Source organism: Macrotis lagotis, chromosome 1, assembly GCF_037893015.1.
Source record: "Macrotis lagotis isolate mMagLag1 chromosome 1, bilby.v1.9.chrom.fasta, whole genome shotgun sequence".
In the NCBI taxonomy this organism is placed as follows: Eukaryota; Metazoa; Chordata; class Mammalia; order Peramelemorphia; family Peramelidae; genus Macrotis; species Macrotis lagotis.
Window position 1 is genome coordinate 719,131,451 of NC_133658.1, and position 15,690 is coordinate 719,147,140.

General features: G+C 34.9%; 1 long non-coding RNA gene across 1 annotated transcript in view; it reads left to right on the forward strand.

The window, feature by feature from the left end:
• Window positions 1-647: 647 nt before the first annotated feature.
• The window catches only part of LOC141523667 (uncharacterized), a 107,635-nt gene continuing 92,592 nt past the window's right edge, over window positions 648-15,690 (forward strand). Inside the window, exons 1-2 of the long non-coding RNA XR_012478551.1 lie at window positions 648-884; window positions 1,000-1,155. This is a non-coding gene — a long non-coding RNA (uncharacterized LOC141523667). The remainder of the gene's footprint in view (window positions 885-999; window positions 1,156-15,690) is intronic.

The following is a 15,690-nucleotide window of genomic DNA, read 5'->3' on the forward strand; positions in this document are numbered from 1 at the left end:
AGAAAACAACTTTGCAAATAAAGACAATAACAATGCCATGTTGGAAGAAAAAATCAGTGAAAAATAACTCACAGAGGAAGTCTCAAAAGAGTCTATGAATTAGACTCCAATGAAGAAAATGGAAAAAAAAAGGAATGAGAGTCATGCAGGAAAATTATGAAAAATTGACCAGATTTTTTCCAACACCTTTAAAAAAGGAAAAACAAAAGGTAACTGAAGAAAATAAAACCCTTAAAATTAAAATTGAACAAATAGAAACCAATGAATCTATTCATATTTCAAACAAAATAAAGAGGTTGAAAAAATTGAAGAAAACATAAAGTATCTTTTAGGAAAAACAAATGATCTAGAAACTAGGTTCAGGAAAGATAATCTATGAATCATTGGACTACTAGAAAGCCTATATAAAAAAAAATCCTAGAAAATATCATTCAGGAAATTATCAGGTAAAAACTGTTGAAATCTGCTAGAATAAGAAGACAATATACCCTTGAAAGAATACATAGAATCCTTCCAGAAAGAGACCCAGGATAAAAACTCCAAGGATTCTTATAGCCAAATTCCAGAACTCTCAGATAAAGGAGAGAATGCTACAAACAGCAAAAAGAAAACAATTTAAGTAAAAAAGAAAACACAACTAGACTCACATAGGCTCTATCAACCTCAACATTGAAATACCAGAAGACCTGGAATAGTATATATTGGAGGGAGAAGAACCTGGGATTACGGTCAAGAATTCACTACACTGCAAAACTCAGCTTATACTTTCAGGAGAAAAGATAGATGTTCAATGAAATAGAGGACTTCCAGAATTTCCTGACATGAAGACTAGAACTGAAAAGAATTTAATTGACAAATACATGACTCAAGAGATCCATAAAAAGGTAAATGAAAAGAAGAAAAAAACAAAACAAATGATAGTTAAGACCATCAAATTATATACAACTCAAAAAGGGAAAATATAACACTTCTAACTCTTGAGAATTTTACTTCTCTTAGGACAATTAATGGGTCAAATATAATTGAAGAGATTGGACTTTGAGGATATGGATATAGTTGGGTCTTGTCTCTCTTCACTGAAGAGCTCCATGTTTGAGACAAACAGCCCTGATGAAAAGTAGAGGTCTAACTCTAAACATAAGCAGAACTCTAAATGTAAGTGTTTCAGTATCCTTTGACCGTCTTTAATTCTGCTGTGCTGACAAAGTTTAGCACTTTCTCTGATGAGGGCATCATAAACTAGGCAGTCCTGAATCAGTTTCTCCCCCACAGTCATTTTAAAAATTCTCCAGTGAGACCTTTAGAGCTTCCGAGAACTTAGTATCTTTTGAGATTCTTATAGTTAATTAAGTTAGGGTTGGACCTAAACCTTACTTTCTTTAAGAAGGGGTTAAGTACCCTGGGTGGGGAGGGGGTTTAAAGTGTGGGGAAAAATAGACTTGGAGGGAAGGGTTTATCTTTGGATGGTACTTTGACTCAATAGGATTGTGTGCCCTTGGAAGGTACTTGAAAAGGGGTAAGGTAAAAAAATGATATTAATTTGACATAATTCAAGATTCATGAAAATTGTACTTCTAATGAGACAGAAGAGAGGAGGGTAACTAGTTACTTTGAGACAATGCTGCCTATCAAACAATCAAGCAGTCAAACAATCAATTTGTGATGGTACTTTGATAATACTATGAACTTATTAAAAACTTCAAGGCTGTATTGATGATAATGATGAATAATACTTGAGTGATAAAAAACACCAGATGAAGAGGCACAAAGATTCATAATCTTAAATGGAAAGAAGGGAGGTTGAGAACACTGAGTAAATTCTGTTCAATAGAGTTGGCCCAGGGAGGAAATAAGATACATTTCCACATGGGTTTAAAAATCTATCCTACTTTATAGGGGAGAGGGAGAAGGGAGAAGGGAAAGATAAGGAAAGAAGGGACCAATAAAAGGGAAGGTGTAGGTATAAGTGAATAAACTGAAAGTTAAATTTTAAAAGAAAAGTCAAAGGGGAAAGGGAGTAAAATTTTGTTGAGGAGGAATAAGATGAAAATAGAAATGGAGGAATGTAACATGAGGGGAAATACAGAATTAGTAATCTTAACTGTAAATGTGAATGGTATGAACTGTCCCATAAAACAGAAGCAGATAGCAGATTGATTTAAAAACCAGAACCCTTAAATATATTGTTTACAAGAAACACATTGGTAGTAGAGAGATATATACATAGGGTAAAGGTAAAAGAATGGAGCAAAATACATCATTCTTCAACTGAAATAAAAAAATCAGGATAGTGATCCTGATCTCAGATAAAGTAAAAACAAAATTTTATCTTATTAGAAGGACTAAGGAAGGAAACCACATCTTCTTAAAAGGTACCATTAGTAATGAAACTATATCATTAGTAAATATGTAAGCACCTAGTTACATAGAATCCAAATTCCTAGAGGAAAAAGCTGAGTGAATTACAAGGAGATACAGACAGCAGAACGTTAATAATGGTGGACCTCAACCTCCCTCTCTCGGAAGCAGATAAATCACATCTCAAAATAAACAAGGTGAATGAAATATTAGAAAACTTAGATACGACAGATCTCTGAGGAAAACTTAATGAGGATAAAAAAGCATATATATCTTTTTTCTTGGCAGTTCATGGCTGCTATACCAAAACTGACCATATATAGTATGGTGTAAAAATCTTATAATCAAATGCAGAAAGGCAGAAATAATAAATGCACACTTCTCAGATCATAATGCAATAAAAATTACATGCAATAAAGGGTCATGGAAAGGGAAACCAAAAATAATTGGAAACTCAATAACTTAATTTTAAATAATGGGTGGATCAAATAGCAAATAATAGAAATAATAATTATATCTAAGAAAATGATGCTAATGTGATATCATACCAAAATTATGGGATGCTCCCAAGGCAGTTTTGAGGGAAAACTTTAGATCTCTAAATGTCTATATGAATAAAATAGAGAAAAAGGAGATCAATGAATTGGTTATACAACTAAAAAAGCTAGAAAAAGAACAAATAAAAGATCCCCAATTAAATACAAAATTAGAAATTTTGAAAATCAAGGGAGAGAGTAATAAAATTAGAAGCAAGAAAACCACTGATCTCATAAATGAAACCAGAAGTTGGTTTTATGAAAAAGCCAATAAAATAGACAAACCTTTGATTGGTATTAAAAAAAAGAAAGAAGATAACCAAATTACCAGTATAAAAAATGAAAAGGGTAAACTAACTACCCTTGAGGAAGAAATTAAAGAGATAATGTGGAACTACTTTGCTGAACCATATGCCAATAAATTGGATAACCTGAGTGAAATGGATGAATGTTTAAAAAAAATCCAAACTTCCCAGATTAACAGAAGAGGAAATAAAATACTTAAATAACCCCATTTCAGAACAAGAAATTGAACAAACCATCAATTAACTACCCAAGAAAAAGTCTCCAGGTCCATATGGATTTACAAGTGAATTCTACCAAGGAGTTAAGGAGCAATGAATTCCTATTCTATATAAACTATTTTAAAAATTAGGAGAAGGAACTCTGCCATATTCCTTTTATGACACCATCATGGTGCTCATACCCAAACCAGGAGGAACCAAAACAAAGAAAATTATAGACCAATCTCCCTAATGAATACTGATGCAAAAGTCTTAAGTAAAATTTTAGCAATGAGACTACAGCAAACGATTTCTAGGATAATTCAATATGATCAGGAAGAATTTGTACCAGGTAGGAAAGGATGGTTCAATATTAGAAAAATACTCAACATAATTGAACATATCAATAGCAAAACCAACAGAAATCGTATGATTATCTCAAAAGATGCTAAAAACACTTTGATAAAATGCAGCATCCATTCCTTTTAAAAATGCTAAAAAGTTTAGGAATAGGTGGAGTTTTCCTTAAAGTAATAAATAGTAACTATTTAAAACAATTAACAAATATTATATGTAATATAATAATTCAATAAAATCAGAGATGAAACAGGGCTCATTGTCACCATTCCTAGCTTTAGCAATAAGAGATGAAAAAAAATTGAAGGAATCAGAATTGGCAATGAAGAAGTAAAGATCTTTCTCTTTGCAGATGATAGGATAGTATACTTAGAGAACCTGAGGAAAATCATCTAAAAACTCCTTTAAACATTAAATTCAGCAAAGTAGCAGGATATAAAACAAACCCACATAAATCATTAGCATTTCTATGCATGAACAACAAAGCCCACGAGCAAGAGATAAATTCCATTTAAAGTAATAGCAGACAATATTATCTACCTCCCAAAACAAACCCAGAAACTGTATGAACACAATTTTAAATCACTTCTCACTCAAATAAAGCCAGATTTAAATAATTGGAAAAATGTCAATTGCTCCTGGTTTGTTCAAGCTAATATAATAAAAATGAAAATTCTACCCAAATTAAATTACTTATTTAGTACCATACCAATCAAACTACCAAATAACTATTTTGCTGAATTATTAAAAATGATAACAAAATTCATCTGGAGCCACAAAAGGTCAAGAATAGCAAGGGAGCTGATGAAATAAAAATATAAAGGAAGGTGGCTTAGCTCTACCAGATCTAAAACTATACTGTAAAGCAATGGTCATCAAAACTGTCTGGTACTGGTTAAGAAATAGAATAATAGATCAGTGGATTAGGATAGGTTCAAAAGAAACAGTAGTAAATGACTACACTAATTTACTGTTTGACAAGCCCAAACACATTAGCTTCTGGGATAAGAACTCACTATTTTACAAAAATTGTTGGGAAAATAGAAAATAGTATGGCAAAAACAAGGCATAAACTCACATCTCACACCTTCTACCAAAATAAGTATTTAGACATAAAGGGTGACACTGTAGATAAATTAATTGACCAAGAAATACATCAGATCTATGAAAACGAGACAAATTTATGACCAAACAAGAATGAGAGAAGATTATAGACTGCAAAATGAATGATTTTGACTATATTAAAAGAAAAATGTTTTGCATTAATAAAATCAATGCTGCCAAAATCAGAAAGAAACCAGAAAACTGAGAAAACATCTTCACAACTGGAAGTTCTAATGAAGGTCTCATTTCTAGAATATATATAGAATTGCATCAAATTCTAAGGTTACAAGTCATTCCCCAATTGATAAATGGACAAAGGATATGAATAGATAGTTTTCAAATGAAGAAATTAAAGCTATATAATCATATGAAAAATGTCCCAAATCATTATTGATTAGAAAAATGCAGATTGAAACAATCTGTGGTATCACCTCACATCTATTAAATTGGCCAAGTAAAGAAAAAGGGGGAAATGATCAATACTGGAGAGGTTGTGGGAGAATTGGGACATTACAGTAGTGCTGATGGAAGTTATGAAATGATCCCATCATCCCAGAGAGCAATATGGAAATATGCCCAAAAAGGAAAAAAAAACAACTCTTCATTCCCTTTGCCCCAGCAATTCTAATTCTAGACTGATATCCAGAAGAAATTGTAAAATATGGAAAAAGCTCCATATTTTCAAAATATTCATAGTGGCTCTTTTTGTAGTGGCAATGAATTGGAAATTTAGGGGATGTCTATCAATTGGGGAATGGTTAAACAAGCTATGGTACATGAATACTAGGGAATAATATTGTTCTATACGAAACCATAAATGGTCAGACTCTAAAGAAGTATTGAATGAGTTATAGGATATGATGCTGAGCAAAGGGAGATGAACCAAAAGAACAGTGTATACATTAGCAATAACAATGTGAAATGATCAACTTGATGGAGGCAGCTCCTCTCAAGAGCTTAGAGAGCTAGGACAACTGTTTTAGACCAGCTATGGACAACACTATGCTCATCCAGAGGAAGAAAATCAAAACAAAACAAAACAAAACAAATTGAAGAAAACCCTTCAGAATCTGATAAATACTTTATAAAAATATATCTTTTGCATCTCTTTCCCTTCATCCCAATTCCTCATACTGAAAATGATGAATCTGTGAACATGTTTATCACAAATATGAATGTACAATGTTAATCTGATTGTTCATTGCTGAGAGGATAAGGGTGGTAAGGGAGAGTAGAAGGAAATTTGTAACAAAAATATTACACATGCATGTGGATGAATGTAAAAAAAATAATGAATTAAAAAAAGTTAAAGTATTTCCTAAATATATACACTATTTATATTCTAAGCAACAACAAGAAGATACCAGGCCAATGAGCCATACAAGCATAATTACCACTGATTCAGATCACTGCTTCTAACAAAGGTTCAAATGCTTTCTTTCCATAGAAAGAAACATCAGCCAAAAGATTGCTATTAGAAGCATTGCTACAAATCCAGGCAGAAAATCTAAAATGGAGGATTCAGTTTCATTGTCATGAAAAACAGAGGCTCTTAGTTAGGGAGAGATCAAATTGCTTAAGCATATCACCATGTGTCAAAACTCCTAATTGATTTTCTACTCATTAAAACCATTATGTTTCTCCAGGGCTATATTGCTGTGTGAACATCTTTACATTCTATAGATTATTCTGAAATCTGGCACTGAGTTGATGTAAACTAAGTTAAATGAATCGTAGAGTACAGATTTAAAAATGAGTAGAGTGGCTTAGGCATAGTCTATCTTAGCTAGGCCTTAACAATAACTCCAATAGCTATCAGTTCTCTTATTCCAAAATAGTTAAAAGCATTCCTGTTAGGAAATTAATTTTGGTCTGGACTAAATTTTGTGGATTCGTTCCACTTTCATTTTTCATAGGAAAATTTCAATTTTGTTGATTTTCTTGTCACTTTTTTCATTTCCCTAAATATTTATTCTCACAAATAAACATCATTCCTTTGCCCATGGAATATCATACCTAAAGGAACATACCCTGTTGTAATTTTATTTATATCCCAATTTCTAATCCAGATACTCTCTAGTAGCAATATTTAGCAGAATCATAGCTGACAAAGAACAAATGGGATTTAGTTATAAGATGATGATAACCATTAGGGTATACTTGTTATCTTCAGTAAGCCCTGTCCTTGCTGCTCAATTTAAAATCCTTTGCAAGTATGGGGTGAAACTACTCTCCCTAGAATCTTGTTGCCTTGATATCTTTGTAAAAGAATTTTACTTTCCCCCAATCACTGAGGGAGCAAGGGCTTGAACTTATTAGCTAATTGCACTGCACCTTTTCATCTTGACATTATATAATTATCCCTTTTGATCATTCTTCTTCACTTTTCTCAACACCTTCATTTTTTTCCCTCTCCTATTCCTCTTGATCCATACTTCAACTTAATCATTTTTTTCTACTTCTGTCATTGTTATACCCATAACGGAACAGTTTTGGGTACTTGAAGTATTTTAATTTGTTGAATTGTAGAAGTCCATCAGATCTGCAAGTTTATCTGAAGAAGGATTGTCTCCAAATAAATTAGACCTCTTCTTAATGTAGATGTCTCTATAATGCTAAGAGAAGGATTAAATATAATTTTCTTCCTTGAGAATTAAATGAACAGATTTTAAAAGCATAGAAAATGAAGTCATAATTTCATGGGTATAAAGAACTCCACGAAGGGAATACTACCTTTATTGTTGCATGTTGGATTGGGTGCAATCCAAAATCTTTGTTTACCAAGAATACTGAGAATTTATGGTACAGTCCCAGGGTTACCCAGCTAATATTTGCCAGAAACAAGACTTGAACCCAGATACTTCTGAATACAAGGTTTCCTCTTCTAGCCACAATTCCATGCTTCCTTTTTTTGAGTTTTTTTTTTTGGCAAGGAAATGGGGTGAAGTGGCTTGCCCAAGGCCACACAGCTAGGTAATTATTAAGTGTCTGAGGCTGGATTTGAACTCAGGTACTCCTGACTCCAGGGGCTGGTGCTCTATCCACAGTGCTATCTAACTGCTCCCATGCTTCTTTCTTTAAAAGGAAACTTGTTCAAATAAAATACAAAGGGACAGAGTCAGATGTGTCACAAATATAGGACAGATAGACAATTCCAAAAGGGCAATAAAAGAAACCTTCAGATACACCTTTCCTCCAGAATAAATCTCTTTAAATTTCAATCAACAACAAAAAAAAAAAAAACAAAGCAAAATATTATAGTTCCTTTCTAGATCACTGGCTTCTAGAGCCCCAATCTGGTTTTAGAAACACTGGAAAGGGACACTAAGGAAAAAAGGAGTAGGGAAGAGAGGATAAAATGAAATAGAAAAAGAGCTTCAACAGAACAACAGGGATGCAAACACAGCATTGCCCTCAGACATATAGCATCTTTAGCTTAAAACTATTGTCCAGAATCTCACTAGTTAGACATATCAGATCAGTGTAGCTCCTTCTAGTCTATGCATTTCACAGAGTGAGACATGCATTATGGAAAACTGTGAGAATCCAACATGGTGTCTTGAGACCTGCAGAAATTAAAACTTCTGTTGAATTTAAGTCTGCAGGCAATCCTTGGCTTTAGTTTTCTCATCTAGGAAATGAAACAAGGAATAGTGGACAGAACCCTGAACTTTGAGTCAGGAAGAGTTGTGTCAATAAGCACTTCTTAAAGAATTTACTTTGTACTAGACACTGTGCTAAGCACTGAGAATACAAATAAAGCAGAATGGCAGTCCTTGCCCTCAAGGAGCTTATACTCAAATGGAAAAAAGACAATACAGAAAAGCAAACTGAAAAGGAGGATGAGAGGGAAGATTTGAAGATATGGAAGTTTTTTTTGGTGTATTTGTTTTATATTATTACAATAATCTTGTAATGAGAGTAACATAACACCCCCCCCCCCCAGAATATGAGAAATCTCAAGAATAATGAGAGAAGCAAAAAAGTGTCCGTTCAGATTCCAATGGCTCTGACTCTGGGATGAGTTGCCTTCTTTATCATAAGTCCACCAAAAAAATTGCTTCAATATTTTTTTCCACAGTTGCTATTACTAGCTGTATTTCCCTCTACTCTATTCCTTCCCACTCTCATTTACTCTATTCTCTCTCTCTCTCTCCTTTCACCCTGTCTCTGTTCAAAAGTGTGTTATATCTGAGCCCTCACACATGATCTTCCCTCTCTTCTATCACCTATTCCCCTCTTCTCTCCCCTCCCCCATTCTCCCTTATCCCATCTATTTCTCCTCACTTTTCTCTAGGGTAAGACAGAATTCTATACCCTATTACATGTATGTTATTTCCTCTCTAAGCCATTTATGATGAGAATGAATGCACACTCATCCCCACTCACCTTCTCCCATTCCTCTCTATTGAAAAAAGCTTTTTCTTGACTCTTATGTGAAATATCTTGGCCTCTTCTTCCTCTCCTTTCTCTTCCTCCCATTATTCTCCTTTATCACCCTTTGACTCCATCTTTTTACTATATTATACCAATATATTCAGCTCCTTCCTCGGCCTTGTCTATATATGCTCCTTCTAACTGCTCTTATAAATGAAAAAGTTAATATGAGTTATCAGTATCTTCTTCCCATGCAGGAATACTAACAGTTCAACATCATTAAGTTCCACATATTTAGTCCTTCTTGTCCACCCCTTTTATGGTTCTCCCAAGTCCTGTACTTGGAGATCAAACTTTCTGTTCAGCTCTTCAATAGGAAAGTTTGAAAGTCCCTTGTTTCATTGAAAGGACATATCATCCCCTGAAAGAGGAAGTTCAGTTTTGCTGAGTGGTGATTCCCATTATTCTCCTTTATCACCCTTTGACTCCATCTTTTTACTATATTATACCAATATATTCAGCTCCTTCCTCGGCCTTGTCTATATATGCTCCTTCTAACTGCTCTTATAAATGAAAAAGTTAATATGAGTTATCAGTATCTTCTTCCCATGCAGGAATACTAACAGTTCAACATCATTAAGTTCCACATATTTAGTCCTTCTTGTCCACCCCTTTTATGGTTCTCCCAAGTCCTGTACTTGGAGATCAAACTTTCTGTTCAGCTCTTCAATAGGAAAGTTTGAAAGTCCCTTGTTTCATTGAAAGGACATATCATCCCCTGAAAGAGGAAGTTCAGTTTTGCTGAGTGGTGATTCTCAGTTGTAAACCAAGATCTTTTGCCTTCTGAACTATCATATTCCAAGCCCTATGAGCCCTTAATGTAGACACTTGCCAGATCCTGTGTAATCCTGACTATAGAGCCATGGTAGTTGAATTGTTTGTTTCTGGCAGCTTCTAGTTTTTTTCTTCGACTTGAGAGTTTTGGAATTTGACTATAATATTCCTGGAAGATTTTCTTTTTGGATCTCTTTCAGGAGGTGATTGGTGAATTCCCTCAATTTCTATTTTACCCTCTGCTTCTAGGATCTCAGGACAATTTTGCTGCATTATTTCTTGAAAAATGAAGTCTAGGCTCTTTTCCTCATCATGACTTTCAGGTAGCCCAATAATATTTAAATTATCTCTCCTGGATTTGTTTTCAAGGTTGGTTGCTTTTCCAATGAGATAATAGTATTGTTTTGTATTTCTTTCACCAAGCTGCCAATTTGGTTTAATGATTTATCTGTATCACTCTCATTTCTCCTCCAAATTTTTCATCTACAACCCTTAATTGCTTTTCAAAGTCTTTTTTGAACTTATCCTTAGCCTGAGCACATTTTGTATTTCTCTTGGAGTGTTTTGATATAGAAGCTTTGATTTTGTCATCTTCTGAATCTCCCAGGTGATCAAAGCGATTTTCTATGGTCAGATTCTTCTTTTTCATTTTTTGCACATCTCCTCAGCTTATGACTCATTTATTGTACTTCCAAGGCTTTGGGGCGGGGGGTTGGGACACCCCACTGGGACCTTACTTCCTCCAAGGTTTTATGTGAGGCTCTGACTGCTCTCTTGCGTGTGTTTTGATATGTAAATGACCACAGACCCTGCCCTCTGCCTTGGAGCTGTGAGGAGGATCTCTGCTCATCTATGGTGCTATGGGAGTCCAAACTGTGACCTGGATCTGAGTGTGGACAAATAGCAGAGTCCTGCCTCAGGAAGAGCAGAGAGACATCTGCAGTCTCCCCAGCTGTCTTACTGTCTGTGGGCTATGTTCTGGAGGTACAGGCTGACTTCCCTGATTCCCGCTGTAGGTTCTCACTGCAGGGCTGCTCTCAGGCCAGTTCTTGCCCCGCACTCACTCTGGTGGGGCAGAGTTCTCTCACCACCCCCTTCAAAGCTGCTCCCAGTGATCCCTGGCCTGTGTGCTACACTGTGGCTGCGGCTTTTTCCAACCCCCCTGTCCTGGTGAAACAGACCTTTTCTGTAGAACTTCTAACTTGCCTTGGACTGGGAAATTGTATCACTCAATCTTTCTGTTGGTTCTGCTCCTCAAAATTTTGGCTACAGTCATAATTTGATGGCTTTTGGAATTTCGGAGGGAATGAGTTTCTGGGAATTCCTGCCTTCAAGCTGCCATCTTGGTTCTGCCCCCAAAAGAAAATTTAAGGAGGTCAGGAGTATTTCCTGGAGAGTAATGATGACAGGGAAGCCTCCTGAAAATAGAGGTTTTAGTAGGAACCATCCAATTGATGAAGTGGACTTCTAATGTGAGGGGAAGAGACTGACTCAAATTCCTGTTCACATACTAACTGTACAGACCAGGGTTATTATTAACTTCTCCAACTTGGGGCAGCTAGGTGGCGTAGTGGATAAAGCACCGGCCTTGGAGTCAGGAGTACCTGGGTTCAAATCCGGTCTCAGATACTTAATAATTACCTAGCTGTGTGGTCTTGGACAAGCCACTTAACCCCATTTGCCTTGCAAAAACCTAAAAAAAAACCCTCTCCACCCTCAGTTTTCTTATCTATAAAATGAGAGGACTAGATTTACTGATTAGCAAAGGTTTAAGGATCTTAATATTCTATTTCATCTTTGTTGAGATTCTGGGTGCTTTGTAGTTGCTCAAGAAAGGAAATTAGGAGTGAAATTAATGCTAGGTTTAGAGAAAAAATCAGATTGCCATTCTTTTTTTCAGTCTCTTCTACCCCCAGCACTGGTGTGGACATATAGGTTATCATTACTACTTAGTGACTCCTCAGGTTGATGGTATAGGGGATGGGAGATAAAGAACAAGACCTTTTAAGAACACTAGCTGGGCATTCTGGAATTCTAAATAGCCATTATTTTAAAATGAATTATTTTACAGACTTACTACCTCATCCAACTCAATATTCATTCCTATTACAAACTACCCTTTTTTTCCTTTTTCTCTCAATATTTTCCCCTTCCCTCTCTGTCATAGTTCTGCAAAATATCCAGTTATGCAAATTTCCCTGGACAATACCAGACCAGCAGGGAGAAAGGATCTTTCACTAAGGACTAAAAGGACAAATACCAAAATTTATCTAAAGATTATAAAATATGTCTGGGAACATTTTTATTAGCTCTCTCATTTCTTTCACATATATAAGTTCCTCAACAGGTGCGCTCTGTTTTTCCTTCTTTCTTTCCTTTTTTTTTAAAGTTTTTGCAAGGCAATAGGGTTAAGTAGTTTGCCCAAGGCCACACAGCTAGGTAATTATTAAGTGTCTGACGCTGGATTTGAACTCATCTACTCCTGACTCCAGGGCTGGTGCTCTATCACTGGCGCCATCTAGCTGCCCCCAACAGAGGTGTTCTTGACTTTGTTTTACCTTCAGATTTTGTCTCTAAGAGGTTTTAGACAGAAAAAGAGGGGAAAAAAGAAGAGGAAGAAAATGAAGAGGATTGTGATAATGTGACTAACTAACTGGGTAATAAAAATGATAAGATTTTTCAATAGATACTCAAGAACTCTGATTTGGGTGAATGAGTTTCAGGAGCTTCGTTTACTAAGGACTCCTAAGAGGAAGGGAAAGAAAAATTAATTTTTTATACATTTGGTGGTCATTGTAATATACTTTCTATCCAACCGAAATAATGCTAGATAATAATAGCAAGCATTTATATATCACTTTAAGTTTTGTGAAACAATTTGAAAATGTTATCTAATTTTATCCTCTCAGCAATTCTGGGAGGTAGACACTATATTGTTTCTGTTATTCAGATGAGGAAACTAAGGCTGATAAAGATGAAGTGACTTACACGGAGTCAGGTGTCTGAGGTAGGGTTTTCATTTTGATCATGCTGACACTATTCACTGAGAATCTAGCTAATGGTAGCTAACTTTTAAAAAAATTAGAAACGTATTTCCTATGAAAAAGTCACTAATGTAATTTTCTCTTCTGATTGTTTATATAGCATACAAATTAATATGTGTTAATTTCTTTCAAAATATTTTTCTCCAATTACACTTATTTCCTTTTTGTTCCCTTCCTTTGTTATTCACTTCAGTTCAACAGGTGTGATGAGGGGGATGGATATAAAGACAAAATAGGCAATAGCTTTTATTCTCCAAGTGCTTATAGTCCATTGGTAGTATATAACTTTGGTGCAGATATCTGAATGCAAAGTTACCTAAAGTGATTTCGAAGAGAAAAAAATGATAAGATCAAGCCTATGTGGTAGTGACTAGTATGGGACTTCCAAGGACAGAGACCAGATTCTGCCTCTTGCATTTACTGCCTTTGTGACTCTGGAAGGAAGGATTCTAAGAGTTGAAGATGAGGAGGGAATGCATTTGAGGCATGAAGACTACAGATGCAACTGAATAGAAGTGAGAGAAGGAAATTCATGTACAAGGAGTGAAGTCTAAGATGACCTATAATCATTCCCATGGCCATTATCATAGCCATTGTGCCTGACCTCAGCACTCTCCATACAGCAGAGTCCATTTTTGTTTTGAATCTAGGAATTAAAAGAAAAAATAATACTTGGACAATTTTTCAACTTTTTATGCATTAGTTTTTATGATATATTTATATTACAACAATAGGATGATTTGACAAATCAATTAGAATAGAAAAAGTTTTTAGACTTACCTATACAGACACTGCCAAATTAAAGAGGCATGACTTCCAATTGGCTAAGAGAATGTTAGATGCTAAATTGTATACCTGAAAAAGCATGAAGGGATTTACTTTATATGATTGAAAGACTTCAAAAAAGAAAGAGTTGAAAGCCAAATCTGGACTTTTGAATGATTACTAGGAGTCTTCAGAACCTCAGATATGTAGAGAAACAGACATTTAACAGATTCTTTACTTTCCAGTACTTGCAATCCCACAGACCTTTGAAGAACAGTCCTTTTTCCTGGTTTGAGTTAAGATACGACCTTGGAGGGAAGATCTCATTTACTCTTAAGTGTATTCTTTGGTTTTTTTCTAATATGTACAACTGCCTTGATTTCTACTTACTGCTTATTTTGATAAAGTGGTTGACTAGCTATTCAAGAAGGTCTTTTGTTAACCAGCATTTGGTAGGAGTTAACTAAACTGGTGAATATAAACTAAATCCTATCCTCCCCCTTAGAATGATCAAGGAAAGTGCCTTTTATGGTGAACCTGTAATTGTACCCTAGATTACAAATATTTGGGGTGTGGTAGAGACATATAATTCCAGTCCAATATCCCCCTTGAAGATAAATACTACCAAGCCATGGTGGTCATATCTCTTTCCAGTTTCTCTCTTCTTAGTCTCCTGGAAATGCTGGCAGTTTTCTAAAAAGTGGAAATTACAGTCTCTCTTGGAGATGAGATGATCTAGTTTACCAAACCATCTTTTAAGTTTGCATAGCTCAACCACACATCTCTTGCATTAGAAAGATTATTTTGTTTGCTATGTGGAAAACAGGTTGGAGAGGAAAGTTATTGGAAATGGGCAAATAAATTGGAGCCATAGCAGGATCCTACATTAAAATATTGTTTTTTAAGCAGAACAAAAAAATATAAATGACTACTATAAGGTAAACAGAAAGATCAAATATTGTCCCCCATCAAAAGTGAATATTGCAATGTTATAAAAATAGGCATGATTTAAAAGAAGAGATGGGAGAGGATACTTCCATCTCTCCCATTTGTAGAAGTGGGAGTCTCACAAGTGTTGTACACAGCTCATTTTTCCCTTTTTTCAATATATTGATGAGTTAAACTGATTTTTTCCCCCTCTTCTTTTTGTCTTTTTTCTCTGCAAATTACCATTCCTTATATGACAGGGTTCTCTGGGAGGAAGGGGAAGAATAATTTGGGAAATTGTGATGATATAAAAAAGTCATTACTAAAACTTATTTCTAACAAAAAATAAAGCAACAGTAAGTTCATTAGAGCAATAGAAAAGTCTTGTATGATGGCATGAGGATAAGGAATGAGGTCTTTACCAACTGGGAAATAAAAGGAACATTACATAATTGAAGGAATTAGAGGAAGTATATTCATTCACATAATGACTGGTCTGAACAGTGCTCTAATATTCTTAAGTATTACTTTGTATTTTATGATTCTTTGTTTATGTTAAATCTTAAAACTAGGCAGACAGTATTCTCAGCAAGTTAAGGAGTCTGTCTTATCTAAACTTTGCTGTAATATTTAATAAATATTTACCAGAATTAAATGGCTTTATATAGGTACTGGATTTTTTTAGTCATTACATATCATTTTAAAATCTCATGCTGAACAATATCCTCAATTTTTTAGTAACTTGAAAAAGGACAAAAGAGTTCCTCAGAACTTGATTGACCCAGGGGGTTAAGCCTCAAAATTGAACTTTTTATGACACAGATTCATGAGTCATCTAGGACATATGAAGGCCTACTCATGTGGAGTCAAAGTTCCTAGACCATA